Source organism: Nyctibius grandis, chromosome 2 (assembly GCF_013368605.1).
Source record: "Nyctibius grandis isolate bNycGra1 chromosome 2, bNycGra1.pri, whole genome shotgun sequence".
Lineage (NCBI taxonomy): Eukaryota > Metazoa > Chordata > Aves > Nyctibiiformes > Nyctibiidae > Nyctibius > Nyctibius grandis.
The window spans coordinates 2,734,749-2,760,295 of record NC_090659.1 but is presented as its reverse complement, the minus strand read 5'-3'; the positions used below and the strand labels follow the sequence as shown (position 1 = coordinate 2,760,295).

Below are 25,547 nucleotides of genomic sequence, written 5' to 3'. Positions count from 1 at the left end.
GTCAGAAGAAAGTTAAGAAATGGCCAGTGTAAAATAAAAACCTAACCAAACAAAACCAAACCAATCAAAAAATAAAACAAAAAAATCCCATTCTCTATTCAGATCAGCTAAAAGGCTGTTTCAGAAATCAAAAAAACTTACAAACTAACCACATTTCTAGATAACATACAAGACACCATAGAATTTACACCATTTATACTGTCTTCTGTAGTTGAAAACATCCATTTCACCTTTGCCCCACTTCACAATTTTGCGCCTCTCCCCTTCTTTTTTCTTATTTTATTTATTTTTGCATAAAGGTAGAAGAAATAGAGAAGGCTAAGGCATATGCCCAATTCTCACACACTAAAAAGCAGGAATGTACTTTGCACAGGAAATTTTCTCTTTTTGAAACAGGGTGCAATACTTCATTTTCTTCTTTTTTCCTTTACTCAGCTCTGCTGGAATGCCCTTCTTGTTCTTTTGCCCAGCTCTGCTATAATGTGAATACACGTACATGGAATACAATACAAATACATGTATATATGTATGTATATAGAGCAATATACACACAGTGTATATACATATGTATTTCCACGTAAGAGTGGAGCAGACAGGCAAGAGCACCATGACTATTTAAAAGGGAGAAGAGATAAAAGAGGATGCAGTTGAAGATACTTCTCAGTTTTTCCATTCTAGATGTTAATACTGACAGTTTCAGCTGTTAGAAGCCCAGTTTCCCCAGTAACTGTTCATAGTTAATTCTGGTTTGCATTTCTAAATTACACTTCTCTGTGTTGAAACAGGTCCTGCAGGCCCAGGGATTCCTCTTCAAAGTGAGGATGAAAGAGGCCTGTAAATCACAACATCCCATGGGTGACATGAGGGGGGAAGAAGAAAAAGCAAAATATTGGTGGGGGTAAGATAAGGGATGGAAGAGGTGCAAATGTGTAAAGCAATGAAGAGTAAGGATCTAATCTGATAAAGCTCAAAATGAACAGGAATAATTCCTGACTACCAGGTTCAGACCAAGGAGTTTAAAAACAACCCAGTGGGATGAATTGCTGAAGTCCTATGCAGCATGTGTCTGCTCTGATATAAATACATCCAGCAACTAAAACAGGAAGAAGAAGGAGTTGAATTGTAATATAAAAACAACACAGCTATCTCAAGAATATTTTGCAGCATTTGCTGCAAATAGAATAAATACTTTCAAACAGCTGCCATTGTACTTTGGTGGTATTTGAGGCATATGCAGGAACATGCTTTCCATTTAATGTGATCATATGTACTGGCCATTTTAAAATTCTGCAGTTCAAACATAGCTAAAACTGAGTCTAATAAAACTTCATATATTTTAATGCAAATCCTCTCTTGAAAGCCCCCAGAGATTTACCATAGTCTCAACCATATTTGCATGGCCATACATTCACACTGAAACCCTCAGCAGGACAAACACCCGGAGAAACTTGAGAAAGAAAGAATGCAATGAGTAGGCAGTACTAGTGATACCGTTACTGTAACAGAAAGCCAGACCCCTGAGGGCTTGGGTTGTGTCAGTAAGGCAGCAACCTGAAGCTTTCACAAGAACTATACTGTGGACAAACTTGAGAAATTCCAAGTTAACCTTTCTACAAATCAACCTGCCACTAATCAGGGCAATTATCATTCGAGAGAATATTTTGTTTTTAAAAAAGGAAGAAGATTGAGCTAAAAAAAAAAAAAAGGGGGAAAAGGCTCTCCATCCTACATTATCAGAAAAGTAAATGCAATATGTCTTCCAAGTTTAACTTCTTACTGCACCTCGTCTCAAGAGATACTTGGCCCTTGTAACATCCACTGACTTCCAAGGACTCAGAGAGAATCAAAGATTCCCTCCTCTCAGGAAAGACTGTTTGCATTTATAAATATTAAGCAATGACTATATCAGATTCTACCAATTTAAAATATCTTTCTTCATACGTAACCCCAGAATCTTTAATACCATGTAACGAAGTCCTAACAGTAGCTTAGATCAAAGAAAGCATCACAGAAAGAGGAAGGTCCTCAAAAGCACGCTAAGATGCCTGGGTTTATTTATGTTACAGTTGCAATGTGATGCTTTCAGATGCCTCAATTTTGTTGCAATAGCATTTATAGTCAGGAAATAGTTCAGCATCTTAATAAGAAACATTCTGAACTGTGGCCTAGAAATTAAAATCCAAAAGCATGATGCATACATACTACCTGTTACTGTTCCACCGCATGTCATCTGCTACTGAAGCAATCCATGGCTACCAGACACCTATCATTACAAGTCTAACACTGAAGCAGGGGGCTCCTGCACCCACATCTATAAGTGCCTCCTTTAAGTAACAGACTCTGAAACACACAAGCAGCAAGATGATTCTTTGCAATGACAGTGTACTTGCAAGCAATAGCCAAAGTTTAACATTTTAAAGAGTGCGTTGAGAGCACTTAGACATTGAGATAGGCACTGGTTTATAGCACAATGTAAATGAAAGTAATGGGGGCGGGGCGGGGAGTAAAAAAGGAAAAAGGGCCAATATTTATATAGACCCAGTGTTAAATTGCCTGCACCTCTTGGAATACAAAACTTTCATGAACTTCAATAAGAAATGCAGTTTTTTTGTTAGCTGTAATATGCAAATTTATTACATAATTTTTAAGAAAAAAGTATCCTTGCAATCCACAAAGTTTGCCTTGATCTATTGCTTTATCGCAAATGCAAAATTAGCTCATATTATCAATGGACACCAGAAGAATACGCAGCTCAAAGCTTTCTGTGGTTTGTGTATGACACAGGAAAATGAACCGAGTTTACACCTGATGCACAATATTAGCTCCAACTAGGGTGTGTGTTGCAGAGAGTGGGGGGAAGGAAGTGAGAAACCAAAATTGAACAAAAGAATTTGCAGAGTGCAGTGGGTCAACATTGTACCTTCCCAGCAGCTGCAGGCTGAAGGAATTCAGTGACATGTACACATCTCAAAATTTTCCAGACCAGCTACTGAGTGGACTGAAGTGACCTAACAGTTAAAACTAAAAGCCAGTATAAAATAAGCTTACATGTGGTCCCCCCTCCTCCACAATTCCTCATGAACTGAACACATGTAATTATTTCAATTGCTTATTAGCAATTATCTCAGGGCAGAGGGGAGGAAGCTCACAGATTTGAGACTAGCTTCTGCATCTGCAGAGCCTCTGTTTAGGTCATAGACAGAGTGTAAGGAACTTGGTGTAGAACAAGCCTTGATTTCTTTTTGGATCCTGCATGTAGATAAAAGACAGGTTTTGTCTCAAAAAATATCAGTCTAGACTCTCAGAATTTGGAGTTCATTAAGTCAAAAGAAAAACCCAAACACCAGCATATATTTTGCACTTAAGACACAGATGCACAATTTTTGCTAGCTCCAAGGGGACCCTGCTTATGTGCAGACACAGGATACGGTCGTGAGAAATCCCACTCTTTAATAGAAAGGTTCCGAGCCCTCTCCCAGAAGGAAAGATTCAGCAGCATACATCTTTCATCTTACACCACCAGTATATTTTAAGAGGAATTTATGCAGTTCTCATAAGGTTAGTGAGGAATAAGTTCATACCCTGCACTGAGTCTGAATTAATACCTATACACACACACACACACAATCTAATCCTTTAAACTATCATCTCTCTTATCTATTTTATCAGTACTTTAAAGTATTTTTTGCAAGTGGCATTCCTTAACAGTAGACCAAGCACATTTGGAATAAAATTACTCTTACTGGCTCTACAGCAAAAACAAATGCATTTGTGTACAAACTGTATTTGCAGCTATTCCAAGGGGAATTAAAAAGTGCTTCATAATGCAAGAGGAACATTAATCTTAACATGCTGTTTAAGTTCTAATTTACTTTCAAATTGTATATGCCATATCTCTGGGCATGACACACTTCACTGTAAGAAAATAACAATCCACAGACAATGAGCTACAGAAAGTTGCATATGACTGGTGCTTTAGAGGATGATTACCTGGCAGATAGAAACAATCATTGTAACTCCTGCTCAGTGGATCAGTCTCAGAAGGAGGAGTGATGGATGGGGATACTTGCACTATTTTCCCTTTATTATATTAGCAAACTCACCAGCTGAGCTTCCCCTCGTACTTAATGGATATAGTAAATACAGTACTGTCAGCAATAAAAGAGGGCCAACCGGGCAAACTGAGTACTTCTAATGAAAAAAGAACAGCTCTTAGATTCCTGGAAAAGCTAATAGTCTTCTGCATGGAAGTGTTGTTGCATGTTCATACTTTGCTGTCCCAGCAGTCCACTTCAAACTCTCAAACTATCTTGAAGAACATAAACATAAAATCCACTTATTCCTCATGCCCCGGTATCATGCCCTGGGGCACGATAGAGGCTGCACAGGTAGGAGCTGGCTGCATTATCCATCTCACTCCTGGTCTGGTTGACTATCTCAACAGAATGCACTTACTGAAGTAATGGAGGATGCAGTAGTTGAAAGGCATGTGTAAAATAATCACATACAAAGACCATTTCAGATCAAAGTGACTTTAGCTTGAGTGTTGTATATTCATATGGTTATGCCATGTACTGGTTCAACAAAAAAAATCCTAAAGCTTTTAATCCCTCAATGGCACCTAGCACACTAGGTTTTTCAATCCATTTTACATCTTCTAGGTAGATTTGAATTTTTAATTTTTTGTTTAAAGGAGCAAGATGTTTCTGGTTTTATACATGGCATTTTACGTCACATTACCTGCTGCAACTCTTCCTCATTTCTCCAAGGGAGGGTTTCCCCAGTCCGCTACTGCAAATGAACATATAGAAGCAGGGACAGTAGTGGAAGGAAATGTGGAGACACAGGCCTTCCCTACCTTTATTTCCTTATTATGCACAAACATGATGTATGTCCAAAGTAAATATTCATAAACTATGACTGAACACTAAAAAGTTTACAAATTATGTATCACAGACAGCTGGTGAATTGTTCTTATCAAGTTACATACACAAACTTGGATTAGATTATATACTGTTCACTATGGAGATGGAAGATAGTTAGCCTCTGTATTTGCCCATCTAACAAGAAATACCTGGAGATGGAGCAGAAGCAGCAAGTAAACATCATACAGAGAAACATTTTTGACCAAGACTGGACAGAGAGCAACTCACTGTGCTCTGAGAGGCTCTGAGTTTAATTACCTCTTCCACATAACTGAGTTTCATTCTCCTATATGTAAAAGATGACACTTGTCTGTTTTTAGGTAAGAATTTTCCCTCACTTGTGTAAGATTGGTTGCACTTTAAAGGTTGTAACACACTATCGGAGATCAGGTCAGATGGAGCCACTGGCATTTAAAATTCAATTAAAGGCTAAAGCTATCATATACCTAAGACAGTTTCAGGAAATAGGGATGAAACCCTTTCCATAGCCGAGGTTAAAAGAGAACAAGCAATTAAGAGCTGGAAAGGATATTCTGCAAACGCTTCAGAAATCTAATGTATTAGTCTGATGCATATTAAACAGAAGATCCTGAGCCACCGACTGGAACCAAGGTTCAACTGTGAGACTTCAGAGCAACAGCTCCAATCGTTTGTGCTTGCCACAGGTAATTACTGACAGTGCTACCATACCCCAAAAGGCTAATGAAGTACCATAATTTAAGAGCCTATTACTTAATTCTATGTGTGTCCTTGATCTGCAGAATTTATTTCAAAACAGACACACCCAAGTTATTCATCAGCAACACAAACATTTCATTCTCTTCAACGTGATACATGAACATTGTATACACGATTTAAACCTGAACTGTTCAGATTAAAAGAATTTGGGTGTGTGAGGAACATGATGTACAGCTCGCAATGTTTCCACTGCTAAAAGTTCCAATTAAAATATATGCTTCTGATGCTTTGACCAGAGAAAAACGATACTGAAAATTTACAACTGACTTCCACAACACCATATAATCTTTGATAAAGCGCCTGACAGCTTACAAAGTGCGTTACTGGCTTTTATTGTAGCAGCAGATACTAGGGAATATGACGGATACCAATTCTGTCCTTTCTTAGAGCTCATTTTGAGCTCATTTGGGCATTTGAATTTTACCTGCATCCTCCTCTCCAATACAACGGTAAAAGACAGCCAGCGACTTCAATTACCACATGGAATAGTGGTCCTGGGTAAGCCTATAGCATAGATGCAAATTTGCCCCAGAGCAACAGGGAGCTCAGAATCCCTGTATGCTGAACAGAAGTATCAGATTAGGAAGATGTGGCAATCATCAAAAAGAGACATGTAGAGATAGCATTTTTTAATATTTCCACTAGCACATGACCTGGGCACCAAAACAAAAAAATCATTTTGTGAGATGAAGCTGTAAGTTATGATCAACAGAGGATGGGGAGAACATTGCATACAACAGATGGAATGATCACAACGAGTGGAACAGAATTTATTTTCATACATTAAAACGTAAAGTCATGATGCGACCACAAACTTCAGCAAAACAGAGGCACTCATCAAATGGAACAAATTCAGGTTGAGGACCCCCCAAAACAGCATTTTTTAGATTTTTTCCAGTAGTGTTCGATCTGTTGCAATGATGATAAGAGACAAAGGAGATCTCGTCAACTATCTCATGGTTATCTCAGAGGCAGGACACAAAGTGACCTACTATATGGTACACTGGTGAACAGCACCTAGAGCAGTGCCTGAAGTACCAGCCACCCAACCACTCATGTTCACAGAAGAAACCAGAAAGGCGCAAAGAAACAGAACGGAAACAAGACGTAATCTCTCATTTATTTAACCTCTCCACATGAAGGTTAAAGGTGCAGTTTGTAGCTGCTGTGTTCATATGGGCAGTTAAGTAAATATCACCAGACAAGCAAACAGAAAGGAAAATAGAAAATAAATGTTTAACTTACTAGATTAGGTTGAGGCATTTCTAACAACAGAATAAACGACCAGAATTACGCTAGTACTCGAAGGCATCTTTTGCTTCCTAGAGCAATGACATTCTGGTATAACTTTCTAATTGAAGCAGAAGGGGCAAAAATCTAAATTACTTTTAATGTGAAAATTCATTCAATGGCAAAGGTGATTGTATTGATGTGGTACGCAGAGAGCAAGGCATAGTCCTGAGCAACCAGTGAAGCTGCCCAAATTGTATAAGCTGTAGCACACTACTTCAAAAAACACCCCAATCAACCAAGAAAAAAAAAAAATCAACATACAGGAACACTTGTCAGGAGCACTAAGCTTTTAGCTTGCTATTGACTGTCGACAGGGGCTTCAACAACAGCTACCTATTAGGAAGTGCCAGTGCCATGCCATGCTCTGACAGAAACAGGTTGCTGTCAGAGTTCAGCAAGAGCAGAACTCATGAGAAATATGTTGTTTTTTCTCGTTTAGAACAGAACTCATCTCATGAGCTCTGCCTTGCTTTGATACTGTACAACAAAATGCAGACAAAAGAGGTATGCGGTGCATAAAAGCAGGTATGCTGCAGCATTTGGGTCTCCAAGAAACAATATTTTTCAGAGATGTGAAGTGGGTTTCTGGAAACGTGTGGTTTATCTATGAGCAGAATGATGACGGCTCCAATTAAAGCAATCAGTTTCCACGGTTTAGGACCTCTTTAAAGGTGAGAATAAGCTTCACTCCATCCCTCAAACAGTGACTCTAGAGCAAACTGGCCTCAACATAACTCTCTGATGAGGTTTTCGTTTCTCCCCAGTAATATATATGTGGGCTTTTTTTCCTTATTCTTTAGGTTCTTACAGACACCCCATTGACTAACAGTAACAGAGTCTTTCTAGCAGGCAAGGAAGGAAAGGTTATTCATGGCATTGCACTCATCACTGCACTGCTGAAGCTTATGCACTCTCTTGAGACTCTTATTTAAATACTAAGGAAGTTTAAGGGATCTTCACTTTGACATTTGAAGGCACACCACCTTGTCACATGGCTTGACAGCATTATGTGTGAGCTATTCCTTCAAAGTAATTTTCAATTTTCTCCCACTGTAGTTTAATCCCATTAATTCATAATCATGAATTTATTTTGAAGCCAAATGTGTATTACTTCCCACTTGTAGACATACAATTTCATTTGCTCTCTTTGAGACCACTTAAATAGCAGATCTAAATCTGTTTTGAATTTTACCTGCTGTTCAGCCATTACGTCAATTTTTTATTTTGTGTCACCAGCAAATTCAATTAGTTTATTTCCTACATCCAGGTCACTGATGTTGGCTGGAAACAGAGGACGTTAGAGCACTGACCTCCGTGGAACTTTCATTGCCAGCCAAACGTGCCTTCTCCATTTTCTGTTGTGTAATTGGGTTTTACTCATTTTTATCAACTGTCTCTAATGTCTGAACTTCACATGCATTGAACAGCAACCTGCCAACTAAAGCTGTCTCTTTTTTGAGCTGCCAAGAACATAATTTCATGAAAGTCAAAATTATCACTGTTCATATTTGCTAGACTGTGAAAGAAAAAAAAAAAAAACAACAAAAAAACAAAGCAAACTAGATGGGAGTACTTGTTTATAACCGGTATATCGCAAGGTGTCGGTACCAGAAAAGCAGAAAGATCTATTTAAGTAAGAGCTGACTGCTAGAACAAGTTACATTCAAGAACATCACTTTAATTTTCAAGGACTTTTTCTACCCTCTCTGCTATAGCCTACAAAGTCTTATCCTGATCCTCAGCTGTTAGAAAGTCACAAATTAACTCAAGTTGGAAAGGTTCTCTGGAAGTCACCTAGCCCAATGTCTGAGCTCAAAGCATGTCTGTTTACAACAGGTTGTTCAGGGCTTTGTTCAGTCAAGTTTTGAATATTTCCAAAGATTGATGTTTCAAACTAATTTTGGCACCTGCTCTGGTGTCTGAACTCCCCCGTGGTGAAAAATGTTTTTTTCTTATATAGAGCTGGAATTTCTCATATTCCATTTTGTGTTTCATGACACAAAAGTCTCATGATTTCCACTTTTACTGAGTACATTGCCTTTTATTTAAAATCATGACTAAAGGAACACTAAGTTGTAGACTTATTTGGGCTTGATTCCTAATAGAACCTTTGCTAAAGCACTGAAGCCTAAATAACTTTTAAGTTGGTCAATTCAGAGAGAAGTCCTTTTCATTCTGAAATTCCAAAGTAAAACATCATTTCAGGACCAACAGAGGCATTACACAAACTATAGGAAAGATAGTTACAGTTCCCAACATGCCATTAATGAAGTTCTAGCTGAAGATGGATTTGGAAAAAATCATCTTATCTACTAAACTGTCAAACTATAATTTTTCCTTTAGGAAAAAATGAGTAGGCATAATCTCCTACAAGTCTGTGGAGCAAACCCAGACAAACTTGGCAACAAGATCATCACTGATCAACCACCAGTTGATGACTTATATACTCTCAATGCTGCAAGTTTACTTTACATCCATTTAAACAAAGCATTACAAGTTGGGGCTTTTTCTACCATCTGTTTATCAATGTAAAAAGATGAAAAAATTCAGAGATTAATAGATCCTTTGCAAAACAATAAGCATTCAGCCTTGGACAGTTTCCAGTAAACTGACCTTGCAGACAGAGTACCTGTAGTAGGTAAACATAGCACTGGGAAACACTAATTTTTAAATAAGTTAGAGATAATATTGGAAATTCTATTTCTGGTTTATCAAATTGTAATTAAAAAAAAATTAGGCATAGATACCAATAACCAACACTTTATATTGATGTAGTCACGGAAAAGATATTTTTGAAGCTATTATGCAAAAGTCATATCCCAGTCATCCTAGTTCCAACTGAAAGGTGAAACAAACCCAAAGAGACTGACAAACAAACAAGCAAAAAATCAATAAAACCCAGCTAACACTTAGCTGGAATGAATCACATTCTCATAACTTTCTGTGTATCTCTAAATGACTATAGCAGTTGAAGAATAGAAAAAAAAAAAAAGACCTCGAACTTACCAAGTTTGACTACAACAAGACTGATTTTGATTTAAACAGCCTACTACACCCTACAGAATGCATGACTTTCTAAAACTGCAATTGTCATGAGTCAGGTATTTATTGTTTTACCAAATCACAATTTTCCCACCTAAAAAAAGTAAATATGGCTATCAGTACTTTGGATCAGTCTAAGTTTTCTGACTCCTGCATTTCCAGTGATCAGCTGGGTTCTGTCTCAAGATAAATCACCTGAATTTTCCAAGGACATTTTCTGAAACACATTGCTAAGTAGACAGGGCTGCAATTTTAAAAGAACTTATAAGAAATTCTTCTAATTTCTTCCATGAGTAATGCAAGAGGGTTTCTGAATTGTGATCTATAGGCAGGCATTTTTCAGAGTTCAGCTAAACAAAGAAGCAAAACAGGGTATCTGCATGCTAAGACCCTGGTCACTGCTCAAAGAATTTTATTTATTCATAGCACTAGAACCAAGGCTGATAACTCCCCAGTGAACACAGCTACTTCACAAAATCTACATAGCAGTACATACTGTTGGTACTGTTGTTAAAACTGTGGTCTTGAGATTATTCCCTCTGTTTTCACAAGGCTTTCCATATGATTTTCTTTGCAGTTAGTTCATTCAGCAGCATGCTACATGTTGGCAGCCTGCCATGTCAGAAAAGTGAAGGATTGAGACAAATAATAAAAATACTTCTAAGCAGAATATATGGAGGAGGGAAGAGTAATTGTGCAAAGATATCAGAAGGCAGGGATATGGGGAACTGTCAAACAGCCAGTGGAAAACTCTCACCCTGTTAACTATGACTATAGCACCCCCATACTAAAAGCTCCAAAGTCAAAAGCAAGTAGCAGCTTAGCTCAGGAATGAAAAAAAAACAGGTCCTGTAGGCTTAGGCAGTGCTCCTCCTTAGACAACACAGGAAGACTTTAAGTGTAGATGGCAGCATGATACAGTCAGGTACATCAGCTTGAATGTGCATCCCTAGCAAACTCCCTACACGACCAAAGTGCATGCTGTGTAATCAAAGGAAACATCTTGTGGACTTTATATTTTTCCAAGTCACCTACATTCCTAAACCTTCTTTTGAAGTGTTTTCAGCTCCTTTATTCGCTTACAGATTAAAAAAATGGAGCATAGGGTTACCTGATGAGAACCCACAAGCTAGTATAGAAAGTCAATTAAATCTAGTTTTTCTCTTTCCATAAATCAGATGTTTCTGAATATTATGTGTAGATCAAAGAACACATTCTTTCTTTCAGTAATAAAAGTCCTAAATAAAGCAATGAAGGAATTTGGTCCAGCTTAACTTACCTTAACAAAGATGCATTTCGCTCTTTCAGTCTCCAAAAACTTTTTGAATAAGATATCTTACAAATAGTTTTCTGTGCAAATCTAGAGCCTTTTCAATTTACTGTTGCAAAGTTCACTACATCCCGGAAGGCTTTTTATGTATCAAGAAATTGTTTGGCTATACAAGCCACAGCACCAGACACTGGCATTTGAAAGCTATGATGTGAGGACATTTCCTTAATTGTCATGCAGAACCATTAGCCAGTGATTTAATTAACCCAATCATTAAGAAATTTTATTCTCTTTTCTCTCAAAAAAAAATATAGATGAACGTTACAGAAGGGTTTTAAGGAAACACTCCGAGAAATATAAATATTGCCAGGGAATGGATGAATGTGGAAGAAATTAAAGGCATGAAATCTTGCCTAATGCAAATTTAATTGAAGTGCAAGAACAAAATTACTGTAGTCTTCACGTAGACAGGTAGAGAATGCCAATAATTATCACAAAAGCAGTTACAGAATTGGATCTTCTATCACCTATCAAAAGCTGAGCTTCATTCCTTATGTAGTTCATAACAGTTTCAAACAAAAACAACAAAGGAAAATTCAGCTGAATCTAAGCAGGGGCAGCAGAATCCAGCACATATGTGCCAGTTTTATTGAGACCATAGTAAACTTCCACGGCAATCTACATTAATGACTGCTAGCAAGTGTTGTTTTTTGTGCTACAAAAGTGCTGCACCATCTCCTACACGTGTATAAACATCCAGGTTGCATTTTCTCACATGATTAGACAACAGAGGTACTGAGGAAACCATCTCATAGTAGTAAAACATTTCCCTCTTACTATTACTTAGACTGAATTATGACTGACTAATGCAGAACAGAAAATAATTCCCATAATGCATTACTCCTGCCAACACTGATGGTGTGCCATAACTGACATACAGATTTGTGTACCATCACACCAGGATGGATTGCACTCTACAGTTTCACCAGGGACATTTTATGAGAGCTGGTATGAAATATTCTAACTCCAAAGCTGTGGTCTATGCTGCAGTTTTATCCCTCCCATGACAAGTGATAATTCTTTGTGCATGCAGAGTAGATCCCTTGGATTCCACTCTCAGAAGGGAAATTAATCCCTTTTGACATATTTGAATCTAGAGAATTCCTGCTTACCCATGCTTGCTGGAATAAAAAAACAAAAAAAAAACAAAAAAAAAAAACAAAAAAAAACCCACAAACCCACAACAAAAAACCTTTTCAAACTTCAAAAAGGCTCAACAGATCCATTGGTTATAGCTAAATTCTGCACAAGAATGAGAAAGAACGCCACATAAGAGGTTTGATCTCAACACGTCTTCAAGTCACTGGGAATTTTCTCGGTGACTTGAATGGGAGGAAGATCAAGCCCAGGGAGCACAGCAGGGCAGCCGGTTGGCCATGAGGTATTGATTGTGAGCCCTATGTCGTTTTTGAAGTAGTATGTTCGACCCTCAGGCTAAATAGGCTGGCACAGATGATCTACACGGAATAGAATGCTACCAACTCACATATTCATTGAAAGACTCACAAAACTTGGCATTTCTCTTCCTCCTCATGTGCAGACTCATGTAGCTATGCAGGAATCTCAGTTTTGGTATGAAAATGTTTTTAGTCCTGAGTTATAGACAGCTTGAAAAGTCAAAGCCCTAAAGGCTCAAAAAAAATCAGGTGTGCCAATAACAAATCTGAGGCTCACCATTTTTTTGCAGACTAGAGTTGTGATTTTCAAACCTTTAAGACAACCACTGTTAAAAATTCAGGAAGTCTTTTAATCTTTGATTTCATCTACTAAAAATAGGAAAGCATAAAATTAGGACTCTATATTACTCTAAGAGGGTGATAGTTATGCAAGCCCCTTAACTCAGATATAAAGAAGTTAGAAAAGTTATTTTTATTAATAGGAAGTTACAGTATTCATTACTTTGGAATCTGAGTATTTTGCAAACGTTGTAACTACTGAGAATGACTAAACACACCACTCCAAGTGTTAGGTTAATTCTGACACACTGAAGAACTGCTTTGAATACAACTATAGAAAAGCACATCCATATGAAAACACAGCTCATGGAAGACAAACGCTCCTGCAACACCACGAAGTGACATAAAGCAAAGTCCAAAACAAGATTACAGCCACTAACTGAATGGTGCCATAATTTTAGTTCACATCAACAGTTTCAGTCTGTAGCAAAAGTCTCGTTACTTTGGAAGCTATAAAAACATTGCACTCTACAGAAATAACATCACACAAAAATTAGAGTGGAAGAGTTAAAAATAGCTTAGAAAAAACTCACCTTAAGGCAACAACAGCAAATTCAATTTTTCAAAATTTGCTGGGGGCAGGGTGGGATTTTAATGAACAACTTTGTTCATCCTCAAATGCCTTTAAAAATAAGAAAATAGGTCAATTTTTTTTCCTTCTCACTCCAAGGAAAAAAAATAATAATCTGAGAAAAATATATTTCAGACAGAAAAATCGAAACACTGATGTGATAGATGGTATACAATGTATACATTTTAATTTACTCTGTGTCATACTCCTTTAGGAAAGATGCAGCTGGTCACTACAGAAAAAGGTCTCCTCTCTATTTGCAAATTGGGTCAGGTAAAGGAATGGGTTAAACTTTCCGATAGCAGAGACAATACAGGCAGAAGAGAGAGAAAGTCAGAGACCCATTCAATTGGGCCCTACAGCATCAATCTAGATTGGGAGAGTCCCGTGAAGAGCAGGAAGAAAATTCAGTCCCCTTGCGCCCTCATGTTGTAACATTTGCAGCGCTCAAGAGCCACAATCAGGTAATCGGATTGAGAGAAAAACTGGCAGAAAGATCCCCTCCCGTGAGGACAAAATGGAAAGCAAAGTGGATTTGTTTGCAGACACCTACTGTTCCTATTCTGTGCAAGTGTTCCTGTCATTAAAAAATCAATAGTCTAGTTTATTTTCCAAAATTTAACATACTCTTACTGTTTTGGGGATGCTCACTAAAGAAAACTGCATGAACAGAACCATCAAAAAGCACTAAGCAATTTGGAGTCCCATCACTCTGTAAAAATGCAATGATGACGATGACTGTTGCAGGAAAAAACTGCTCAGCTCACATGACTTAAATCAAATTGGGATCAAAATGATTTATTAACAACATGTAATTAACCGGGAAGCAGAGAAGTATATATTCAGAACCAATATCAACAATACAACAGGTAAACCACAACGCTAGACACAAGACGTTAACAAACACCTATAAATGTCTTCTGTAACCCATCCCAAAAAGCTGTAATCACCTGCAAACATGCACACTGACCATATGGGCTACACACACACCCCTCTCTTCCCCAGGGTCCACGGGTTCCCTCCTGAAACATTCTCCCATGGGCAATGTGGGTGCTGCAGCAGTACAGCACCCCCACTGCTGCCCGCCCCTTTGCTGAGTGCAGGCTGGGCACAGCATCCCACAGGGAGGTCATGTTACCTGGCCTAGGCAGAGTCTAATTACCAGGAGAAGGCCACATGGTCTTCTCCACAAGCGATCAAAATCAAACCCCTGAACCCTGCAGGCTAGAAAACCAAGTGCCTGCCTTACGCTGTCTTCAGAAGGTCTGTGACTAACAAGATCACAGGGTAATTCAGTTTGTAAGGGACCTCAGGAGGTCTCTAGGCTGTTCAGAAGTTAGAGACTTCGAGGTCTCATCAAGCCTAGGTATCACTGGCAAGCAAAACACTCAGTGATGCACACAAGTTCCCTTTTATGCCACCCTTGGCACACCATGCTCTTACAGAGGCAATTGTCTTCCCCATCCCCTACCTTGACAAGACTGTAAATTCCACCTACTTAAAAAGCAAGGATTATGTCCTTAATTCTCAGCAACAGAAGACTCAGAAATCCCTCTGGCTCTGATGTGCCATAACACAGGTCACTTACCAAACACCCGTGGTTCAAAGGCAAGCTCTATAAAGCATGCTTAGCATCCCAGCAAAATGCCAGGGTGGGTGGCAGTACATTCTAAATAGTCTCCTCTCCTCTGACTGACCTGGACAGAAAATGCACTGCCAAGTGAATATTTAAGGCTTTACAGGGACGCAGTTAACTCGTCTCGCCTGGGCAGGCTTCATAGACCGAAGATCTTAACCTCTGTCTGTAAACATAAGACAAAGCAAGGGTCCAAGAGTCAGAAATCAGTCCAAGCTGTCTTGAAGTTCATATAGGGAAGGCAAAAGTGCACCTTAAAGCTAACAGGTGATAAAATTTGATGTCTTTTGTAGATTTCAAATTTCAGTAATTAAGTAAAACAAATTCCATCTTGAGCAAGTGTTTGAAATAGGCCTGTTATCTGACTGACTATTCCCTTTGCTAATCGATATATAGAAAGGACATTCTGCTTCTGGAACTCCTCCAATCTAAGCAGCATGCATGTCCTTCCATCACGCAGCACTACAGGGATCAAACCAGAATGGTGTCAGCATACCATCTCTTCCCCCAGCATGGCTTCCAGCACAGATATTCAGCGCTACAAGATGACAAATGTACAAGGCTAAGTATTAAAATTAGGACCCACTGGGGAAGGGAGAGTTAAATTAAAAAAAAAAAAGAAAAAGGAAAAAAAGGACACTGAATAAAATGTGTCCATCACACTCTAAATGGAGAATGAAAAATAATCTCACCCAAAACTCAGCAGTCCACTAAAAACCTAAAAATGATATGCCAGCGGGGGTCAGCAGACCCTGTAAAACTCAAGAAAAGTTCACAATCTGAAGTAGAAAGAACAAGATATGCTTACCAAATAAAAATCCTACTTTTTTAACATCAGTGTTCATTCTTAGCACTCTTGGAAATATTAGTAATGTTTTCATACAACCAGGAAGACAGATACATGTGCATTTCCCACCTGCAAATAACACACACCATTAATTTTATATAGTTTGAATATATTTTGTTTTATTCAGAGAAACTTGATATCTTTGTACCATTGTATTATCCTTGGGCCCTTAAAAAGGGAAGCCATCATTTACAGAGACACAAATTCATCCTACTAAGGATGCAGAACAGCTTTCGTGTGCACATCTTAGAAAGTATCCACAGGAAAAACAGGGAAAAAAAAAAAAGCTAGATTCTCAAAGTCATCAGACTAGCTTCAAAAGTAGAGACAGTCATTGATTTAGTCCTGAGAAAATGAGCATCATATTAAAATCTCTCTGCCCACACTTGTCTCAGCAGCTGATTCCCATTCCTACAGATGGTCTGCCTGCTCTGAAAGCTTTTCTGCAGTACCCTCTGCCAAAAACTGTGCCTGGAGTGTCAGCAAGTGAAAAGAAAAAAAAAAAAAACCCACCACAAATTATGTTCAGATTTTTGCAGATCTAAGTGTCACAGTGTGAAAACTACCCAAAAGCACCACCCAAATGAATGAGATCTTGGCTGCATCTGCCTGGCTGTGATAATACAGTATACACCAGAAAACAAGAAAGCAATAGATTAAGGCACCTACCTGTTGCAAAATACACTCATTTTGTAACGTATTTGGGGTGGGAGACCTGATGGCAAGAGCACACACAATCCCTGGTGAGTGAATGCTTAACCCAGACATCTGAGACTGCGTAAAAGGCTGCACTTTATGAAGGTGTAGGGGACAGGTTGGCAGCTGGGGCCCTGCACGTCAGCTGGGCAAACAGAGCGAGTGTCTCATTTCCTGGGCCCCTTCCCTCCATCTAAACTGGATCAGAGTGCAGGAGCCTACATTTGTATGAGTGTGTGATGTGTGTCACAAAACGGAAATTGCTATCCACCTACTATACCTGCCTTCATTAGTAAATAAATTTTAGGTTTTATGTCACTGACTGCTGAGACATTGTTCCTGTGGCCAACTCAAGCTCACCCATGACATCGAGATAATCACTTCCTATTTTATTGAATAGTATTAGGCACCCCAGTACTCCAGAAAAGCAAAGGATTGGCTTTTTTTTGTCTTATCTCTGGTGTCAAGTCAGAGTGTACACAGCCTCTACAAAAGAAGATACGACAAAGTGGATGTGTGGGGTTCAGCACACCACAGAAATGCACACTGAGAAGATCCAACAGACAGCTGAAATCACCTGCAGAACACTTAAATAAGTTTCATTCTCATGTGGAAACAGAAGTAGACACAATGCTGAAATGGATTTTGAGAGCAGAAGTTAGCTTGCAAGTTATAACTAAAATGTTGCAACTCTGTCTACTTTATATGCTGCTGTGAATTTGTGGTTGCTTTGGAGTTCTTGCTCCACCCCTCCTTTTTTTAACAGGATAATTACTTCTGCAAAATTAAACTGATCTCTCTCCCCTTTTCCTCACAAGACTGATTCCATTAAATCATTTAATGATATTCAACTATTACGTTAAGCATAATTGACTAACCTGAAGTTTAAAGACATCAGCTATTATTAACAAAGTGTTTTAAAACACATTTTGCTCATGTGGCCACAGCTGGAATTTATAACACAGCTTTACAGGCTCACAGAGCAGTGTAGCAATCTTTTTTTTTCTACGGAAGCATTACATACAATCTATTCCAAGGGAGGGGAGTGGGGGGGGGGAGGTAGGGTAGGGGTAAGATGGGACTAAAGTACAGAAACTACAAATGAAAAAGTATTTCTAAAATATAATGTCAAAGAGAGCAGATGCTTACAAGATTAGGTTCTTGCAGAAATTTAAGCAGCAGACACAGATATTACACTGCTTTTTTTCTCCTACTGAACAGGGATTTCTGTGTAAGCTAAATATGACAAACTAGCTCTAGAAGGAACAAATCCATATAGAAAAGGGAAAAGTTTATGTTTTTTGTTTTTGAATCTCTATAGCACAAACATGTTTCTGCAATCCATGACAAAATTCTGGCCCTATTTACATTATGAGTCTTACCACTGACTTTTGCATGGAGAGAGGCAGCCAGCAGGAAAAGGAAATTGTGGTCAAACTTCACTTCTTTCAAATGCAAGTAATCTACTGCATGCTTAGATGTATACACTTATCGGTATATCTGGCTCTTACCTGTGGCAGGAAGCTTACAGCTTTTCTAGAAGCCTGCCTATTCTATAGCCAATACTAAATGGCACTGGACTGGAGATAGCATAGCAGCGTTTTCCGAGTTATGTCTTCAGGTTGCCTCGGTTGAATTTACCCCACAAAGTGGACAGCATGTTGAATTTTATTCGTACACATAGATATCTCTCTATTCCGCTGCGTATGCACAGGACCTGATTTTTTGGCTGCTTACTCAAGTTTTAAAAACATGACACTTCATCAGAACCACTTGCTGTTTGCAGCAGTAGAAAGCAGAGACCAAATCAATCCTGAATGTTTTGGCTTCTTACCATTACAAACACTAAGATCAGCATTCAAGAACAGCTGAGGAGAGAAAACATCTCTTCATGTGCCCCTCTCATGGCAATTTTAATATTCAGACACCAAAACAGAAGCAAAAATCACTGACAGGCAATCAGCAAAATCCAAAGCAGTGATGAAGCCATTTTCCACTTTGTGCTATACCATTTAGTAATAACACCTGTTTCAAAGTTTTATAGGTGCTGCGAAAGTCAAAGACATTGCCGATACCCTTCCAGTGATGCCCATTACATTTCTCTGGCCTGGAAGATGAAGATTACTATCCCCTAATCCCAAATCCCCAAAGAACTTTCAAAATGGAAGCGCAGGCCTGGCAAAAAAAAAAGCTCAAATTTTAGTACAGCAAGAGAGCACAGTGAACTTATGCAAGCCCTCCATTTGCAGAATGAGGACCGCAGATACACTGTAGTTACGCTTAGATGGGCTGATTCATAGCAAAACTAAAATCTAGATATGTCTGCCAGAGTAAAACCACATCCTACAAAGAGCAGGACCTCTCTCCAGAGGTGCAGAATCCCACAGTGTTGTACAGTAGGATGCAAGTGTCACCAGGGCAACAGGGCACAGCAGTTCACAGATGTAAAAGTTGTTCTGCCTCCAACACCCAAAAGTGGCTGATAGTTTGGGTTTTTTTGGTTTTTTTGTTGTTTTTTTTTTTTAAGATATGAAGTTAAATTGCAGACAGCCAGAACATTATCACTTCTAATTCAAGGATCTAGGAAAATGGGTAGTGGAGACAGATGTGCTTTTCAGAGTCTGTATTTTAATTCTGGGTTGTGTTTCTTACAACCAGGTTGTCTCAAACCTTTCTTCACAGAAGCAAGGGCCAGGACGCGGATCCATCCCTCTCCTTAGACCTTTGAATTGACGGCGTTTAGAAAAAGACAGTCCCTTCTTCAGCAATGTGATTAAGCTATGATTGTTTTCATTAACCATGACTACACACATCACAGCAGAACAGTTTGCCTCTGGTAGTGTCCTGGTTTCATTGGGATTTTGTTTTAGTTTGTGGCCAGCCATGGTGATCAAGGCCCTCAGCAGTTAAATCCAGGGCAGCTGACCCTGGCTGGCCCACAGGTGTATTCTATAGCATTAACATCGAGTTCACTATAAAAGGGAGGGCTTGGTGGAAAAAGGTGGGACTCTTCCTGATTTCCAACAATTGCAATTCCTGGAGCAACTTGCTGGTGCTCTATAGATAAGTATAATTTTGTCTCTTTTGTGTTGTCATTTATATTGATTTCTTTATTTCATTAAGTCTGGTTAACTTCAACCCACAAGTCTCCCTCCTTTTCTCAATTCCCTTCCTCATTTGGGGAAGGGACATTGGGTGATAGAAAAACTGTTTATTGTTTAGCCCTGGGTGAAGGCTAAACATAGACAGGCAGATAGTACCATCAGTGAGAAGTGGGGGCACAGAGAGGGATTTAGCATCCTGTGTGCTTGGGTTTTTACAGATTATCTCTTCGCCACCCATGAGGGTAGATGGAAGGAAGTAATTCTGATATCATCTGTCCTAATGTGAGACATCAGTGAGGATTAAGCAAAGCTGTCCTAGTATGAAGTTAGTGACAGCACAATTCTTTTTGACAGTTACGACTAGCAGAGGTGTGCTGCTGTGTCTATCATGCATGTTGTCTTCATGCAAAGAAATTTCCTAAGATGTTCCCATAGGAACAAAAATTAGAAGCGGCAGCAATCAGTGTTCCTGCTGGTCTAGGGAGAGGTTCTCTGTCAAGAATCATTTCAACCACTGTGACAACGAAATCTCCTTTCAGAAGAATTATAACTGCGTGGTAAAAACAAGATATCAAACAGTTCCTTGGTGACTGATGAGCAGGAAGAACTATTCTGAAACAAGACAGGGAGTAAAATCAGCCAGAAGACTACAATAAAAATACAAGCACACATTTCTACTGCAAAATGAGAGAGCCTGTAATCTTGCTGATATTAGTGTCATCTTTGGTCCTGTTATTTATCATATGTTATGTGAGAGCACTTAAAAACCTCAGGCCTGAATGATGTTGCCATTAAACAAAGATAATAAAAGTATGTTGCTCCCTCCTGTTGAGCACAACAACTGTTGTCAGATTCCTTAGAAAACATTTCCATGGAGACATTTCTTCCAACAGTCCTTTTGGATACATTCAGGTTGAGAGGCAACAAAAATTCTATTAGAAGTGCTCATAAAAGTTAAATGTCTTGATATACTGCATTAAACACATCTATCAGATGACCTGGTTTTGGTATTTCCTCTCTCCTGTACACGATTTTTTTTTTTTTTTTTAATTGAATCCATCACTTTGTGTTATTAAAGAACAAAACCAAAACCTTATTCTATATGATAATCCAAATTTGTATATAAACGCAAAGATCTGTCCTTTCCAGGATGAAGACAGTGATCAGTCTCTGAGCCATGTGCCTAGGTACATTTGAGCCAAGTGATTATTTCATGGAAAATAATACACAATTTTTTTATAACACAACTATTTCTTCCTTATTTTATTTTGAACATTGGATACACTTTTGCACACAGCATTTTTTTCCCTTTGAAGAGCTAAGAGTCATTAGTAACCTTTACTGGCACAAGATCTATTTCTAAGTTGTAAATGCTCCCTATTGATTTATCATTAAAATTAAATTAAGTAATACCATTTTAGTATTTAGTTCAGTAGCACTGTTCTACTATAGCTTAGCTAGTTAGAGCAGAGGAAGGCTGGGTTTCAGAAAGAAGCACAGACAACTTTTTAAGCATTTCCCATTTTAAAAAAGTTTTATCTACAAGCTCCATGCATAACTGAATCCTAATCTAAAGCATCCATTATTCAGGTAGCATTCCTCTCCTCATCTCCACTATAGGAGGTGGAATGAGGATTGCATGAGATTAAGATATTTCTCCTCTGCACTTGATTAATATCATTTTAACTGAGTCTTGTTAGCAATCAAAAAGAAAAAAAATCTTTGAGGAGCAAGGTCCTCACAGGCGAAAGTCTATCAAACTCTTGTGCCACCTACTGTTATACCGTATCCTTGCTACCCTTCCATAGCCCGTCATAATTTGCACATGGCAGAGAAGTGATTGTTGCTAGACTGCATTAAGTTCAAGTAAGTGAGTACCATTCTTCAAGTATCAAAGGCACAGAGTAAGGTGCATGAGGTGAAAACAGAAGCACTGGTGGAAAGTCTATAAGTGATGAGGAACATTTGCTGGGACTATAGACCAAGACAGACATTCCTTAGTCTGTCAAGCAGATACTTCCCACAAAAGTTTATTCTATTTCCCTGCCATAATATTTCATATTTCCTGCCATATTTTCAATTTCCCTACCTTGTTGCAATTGTGAACTGTCCAAACAGTATCAGAAAAAGCAATTTAAATAATAAAGCTTTATCTCCTATTTAACATCCATCAACTAATTCCTGATTTCATTCTTCTAATCAAGCCTGACAGCCAAAATCTGCTTCTATTTTCTGTTAGTAGAAAGTGATTCATAGGATAACTCAGACTGGAGATCTCTAGTCCTACCTCCCACTGAAACCAGGGTCAGCCATAAAATCAGATCAGGTGGCTCAGGGCTTGATTAATTTTGATCTTGAAACCCTCCAATGCTGAAGACTGCACAACTTCTCTGGGCAACTGCTCCAACATCTCACTGTCCTCATGGGGAAAAAGCTTCTCCTTATACCTAGTCTGAACCTCTTGTTTCAAGTTTTGTCCATTGCCTCTCATCTTTCCACCATGCACTACTGTGAAGTTTGGCTCCATCTTCTATAGCCTCCAAATAAGCAGGGAAAGGCTGCCACTATATACACCCCAAAGTCATCTCTCCCCCATGCTTAACAAGCTCAGCTCTGTCAGCCTCTCCCTACAGAAGAATTGCTCCAACCATTTTGGTGGCTGTCTGCTGAACTCATTCCAGTAGCTGAGTTATACCAAGTTACACTGCTGCACAAAGCTGTGAATAAAGTATTTGAAGTTGAGAGACACGTTTGAGTTTAGATAGACTTAGAGCACTTCAGAGATTTAGCAGACAAAAAAAAAAATATCAAATTACAATGAAAATGTCAACCCCCTACACTTGTTGTATGCAAGTGGTTTAACCCATTTAATGATCAGATCTCAAAGAAAACGTGGTAATTTATTTCTCATTGCTAGTCCTATAGCTACCTGATGTGAAGTGAAGGGATAGTAGGAGGGAGGGAAGACACAAAGGGAAGGGAGAGAGCAAGTGCTATCAGTAACATACACTGTGGCCAAGGGACAAATCTGATGTTGATTCATGACTGGACTATGGCGCAGTATTACTGTATTCAGTGACCTACCACAATGCACTTGGGGGCTCTGAATATTATGCTCCATATTTCTTCTATTATCTGAAAGTCGGCTCTCATCTGCTAATATTTCTTAGAAAGACCTGTAACTTCTCAGTAAATCCAGGAAAAATCTGCACAGTTGTGCTGCCTCCTTTTGCACAGACAGCTGGATTTGTGAAGTGACTGGTCTCAGAACCACACATAGCAAGAAGTAGGTGATAACCTTTTTTTCTTTTTGTTAGAGAAATCCTGAAGATGAGTGTCTTTAACAGAAGATTGATGCACCTGCCATAAACATTGGGAGGTGGGGAGAGAGGGAAGGGAGGTCTCTGCTTCAGGCCCCAGGAGTCAAAACAAGCATGCTATTTCTACTTTGGCCAGCGAAACATCAGCCTCATAGTAAAACCATAGTAACACTGCATTTCTGCAAATAAATAAAAGCCATTTGATAAGAAGTCTGTTTGGGTGCAATTTTTAGGATTGCAACTCGAATGGAAATTCATTCTAAATGCAAAAAAAAAGTAGGTAGTTGGTTCAATACAAGAGTTTTGCCTAAATACACAAGCTCAGACTTCAATCTGAAGAGTGCTGGAAATGGTGAAACAAAGGGGAGATAAGTATAAGGATTCTTCGCCCCTAATCACTTATCAGATACCATCTTGAAGTAAACTTTTGCTCACATATGCATTCCATAACCTTTTCATCAATGTTGGATATGTCAGTCACAACAGCTATCTATAGATAAAATATGCCCTAAATACTAGCATGAATATAGTAGCCTCATATAAGCATACCAGGCATTAAATGTAAACTTTAACAAGAAGTAAGTAGGAGTTAAAAACTGATCCCTGCAGCAGTTGAAACATCACATCTTTATTTCATTTTCTCCCTAGCACAACAGCAATGGCTACTGGGGAGAGTGAGGGGAGGAATAAGTAGAAAAAAACTAAAGGAACAACATTTTTGAACTGCTCTTTTAAGAGAAAAAGGCAGGGGGTGGGAATGTTACCTTAGGCAGTAATTACAGAACACAATGGGATGTTTTCTCAGCTCTCTCTAATAGAGTAAGTCTGAATGCAGGCAGTTTCCATTCCTGAGTACAGTTTCTGTTCAGGAAGAATTAATGCAAAATGGAAGATTATAATCACTTGTTCTAAAAGGCAAACTTATTAAAGTCAAATATGTAGGACAAAACATATATACATGCACACAAAAGAGCAAGACAAATTTGCTGAAAGGCAACTGAAAATTTCAAAGAGACTATCTATTAATTTAAGCTTGACTAGAGAGAACAAACACGGCGGTTTTATAATAAAATTAGGAAGTCCATTTTGTAAGCCAGCTTCAAAGTAGTTAGTTATTAAAAGTGGCTTCTTCATGGAATGACTGTGTGTATATATGCAGCAAATCTATTACAACAGCAACCTGTTATGCAAGTTCTACTGCACATGCTACAACTTCTGCCCCTACACTTGTCAAAGACAAACCTACACCTCTGCAGCTACTAGAGCTCTGTCTGCAAAGCAAAGCCACAGAAATGAGAAAACATTCAGATTTCAAAGATTCATATTCTGAATTTAGGAAGAGACAGAAAATGAAGGATACCTTTAAACTCTAGAGCCTGCCCTGTCCCTCCTAAACCCCTTTCTAGCTCTTTTTTGTATCTCCTTGAAAGTCCCATCTATTTCCCCTTCCTCACCTTCATCTTTCCACTCTAGCTTCTCACTCTTGCTTCCAAGCCAGGTGCCATTTGATATTTGTGCATGCTCATGCAATAAGTTGAACACAAGGCAGCATGCTTGCTGTGGGACATCCCCACCTGTGCAGTGGCCAGAATTCAGACAACTAGGTCATGAGTCTATGCAAACAAAGCATTTTGTCAGATGACACAGCTTTCTGTTGCTGAAGAACTGAAAGGAATTTCTTCTTCCACAGAATTCCAGTATCCTGCTTCAGTGAACAGCAGTCTTCAAACACACAACTGAAACAGCTGTATGGACTCTCTAGTAAGAAAGGCATGAAAAGCCTTTTATCTTTCATTCCAAAATGTTTTAACTATTTTAACCCAACCTTTCCAAATACCACCAGCTGTGGCAGACAGCATGACCAATAAGAGAAAACTGCTTTGGGGAAAGGGAGAACTGCACTTTCCATAGCTGAAGTCCTAATTTCTCTGCTTCTATGTCACGCTCATAATGTACACCTCATGAAACTCAGAAAGCCAAACTATTTTGGAAAACATTTTTCCTGTTTTCTGGTACACATAAACTATTTATTGCTATGCTCTGCACGGAACAAACAATAAAGGAAGGGTATGTTGCTCAGTACAGTACTTGCAGTCACTCTTAGTAAAGATACTAACATGCAGCTACAGTAACCTTAGATGCCTTTAGTAAGGCCAGTTACCATCTTCAAGAAGTTAACTACTTGCTAGATCACAAGTGGAAGTTTCTCTTCCAAGCATCTTGACAAAGTTCACTTGCCTTCACAGGACATATAAGATTTTCTGTGGTTCCAAACAGGGATCCACCATTTAGTAAGTACAGCTCCAATG

General features: G+C 38.8%; 1 protein-coding gene across 5 annotated transcripts in view; it reads right to left on the bottom strand.

The window, feature by feature from the left end:
- Positions 1-25,547, bottom strand: part of NSUN3 (NOP2/Sun RNA methyltransferase 3) — a 165,068-nt gene that overhangs the window by 12,657 nt on the left and 126,864 nt on the right. For 3 of the 5 annotated variants that reach the window (XR_011047705.1, XR_011047706.1, XR_011047708.1), the window contains exons 11-12: positions 16,080-16,187; positions 13,598-13,686 (exon numbers count right to left, since the gene is read on the bottom strand). The exons of 1 other annotated variant lie outside the window; for it this stretch is intronic. The gene's annotated coding sequence lies outside the window, so the exon portion shown is untranslated. The remainder of the gene's footprint in view (positions 1-13,597; positions 13,687-16,079; positions 16,188-25,547) is intronic. One more of the 5 variants, XR_011047707.1, reaches the window with a different exon arrangement.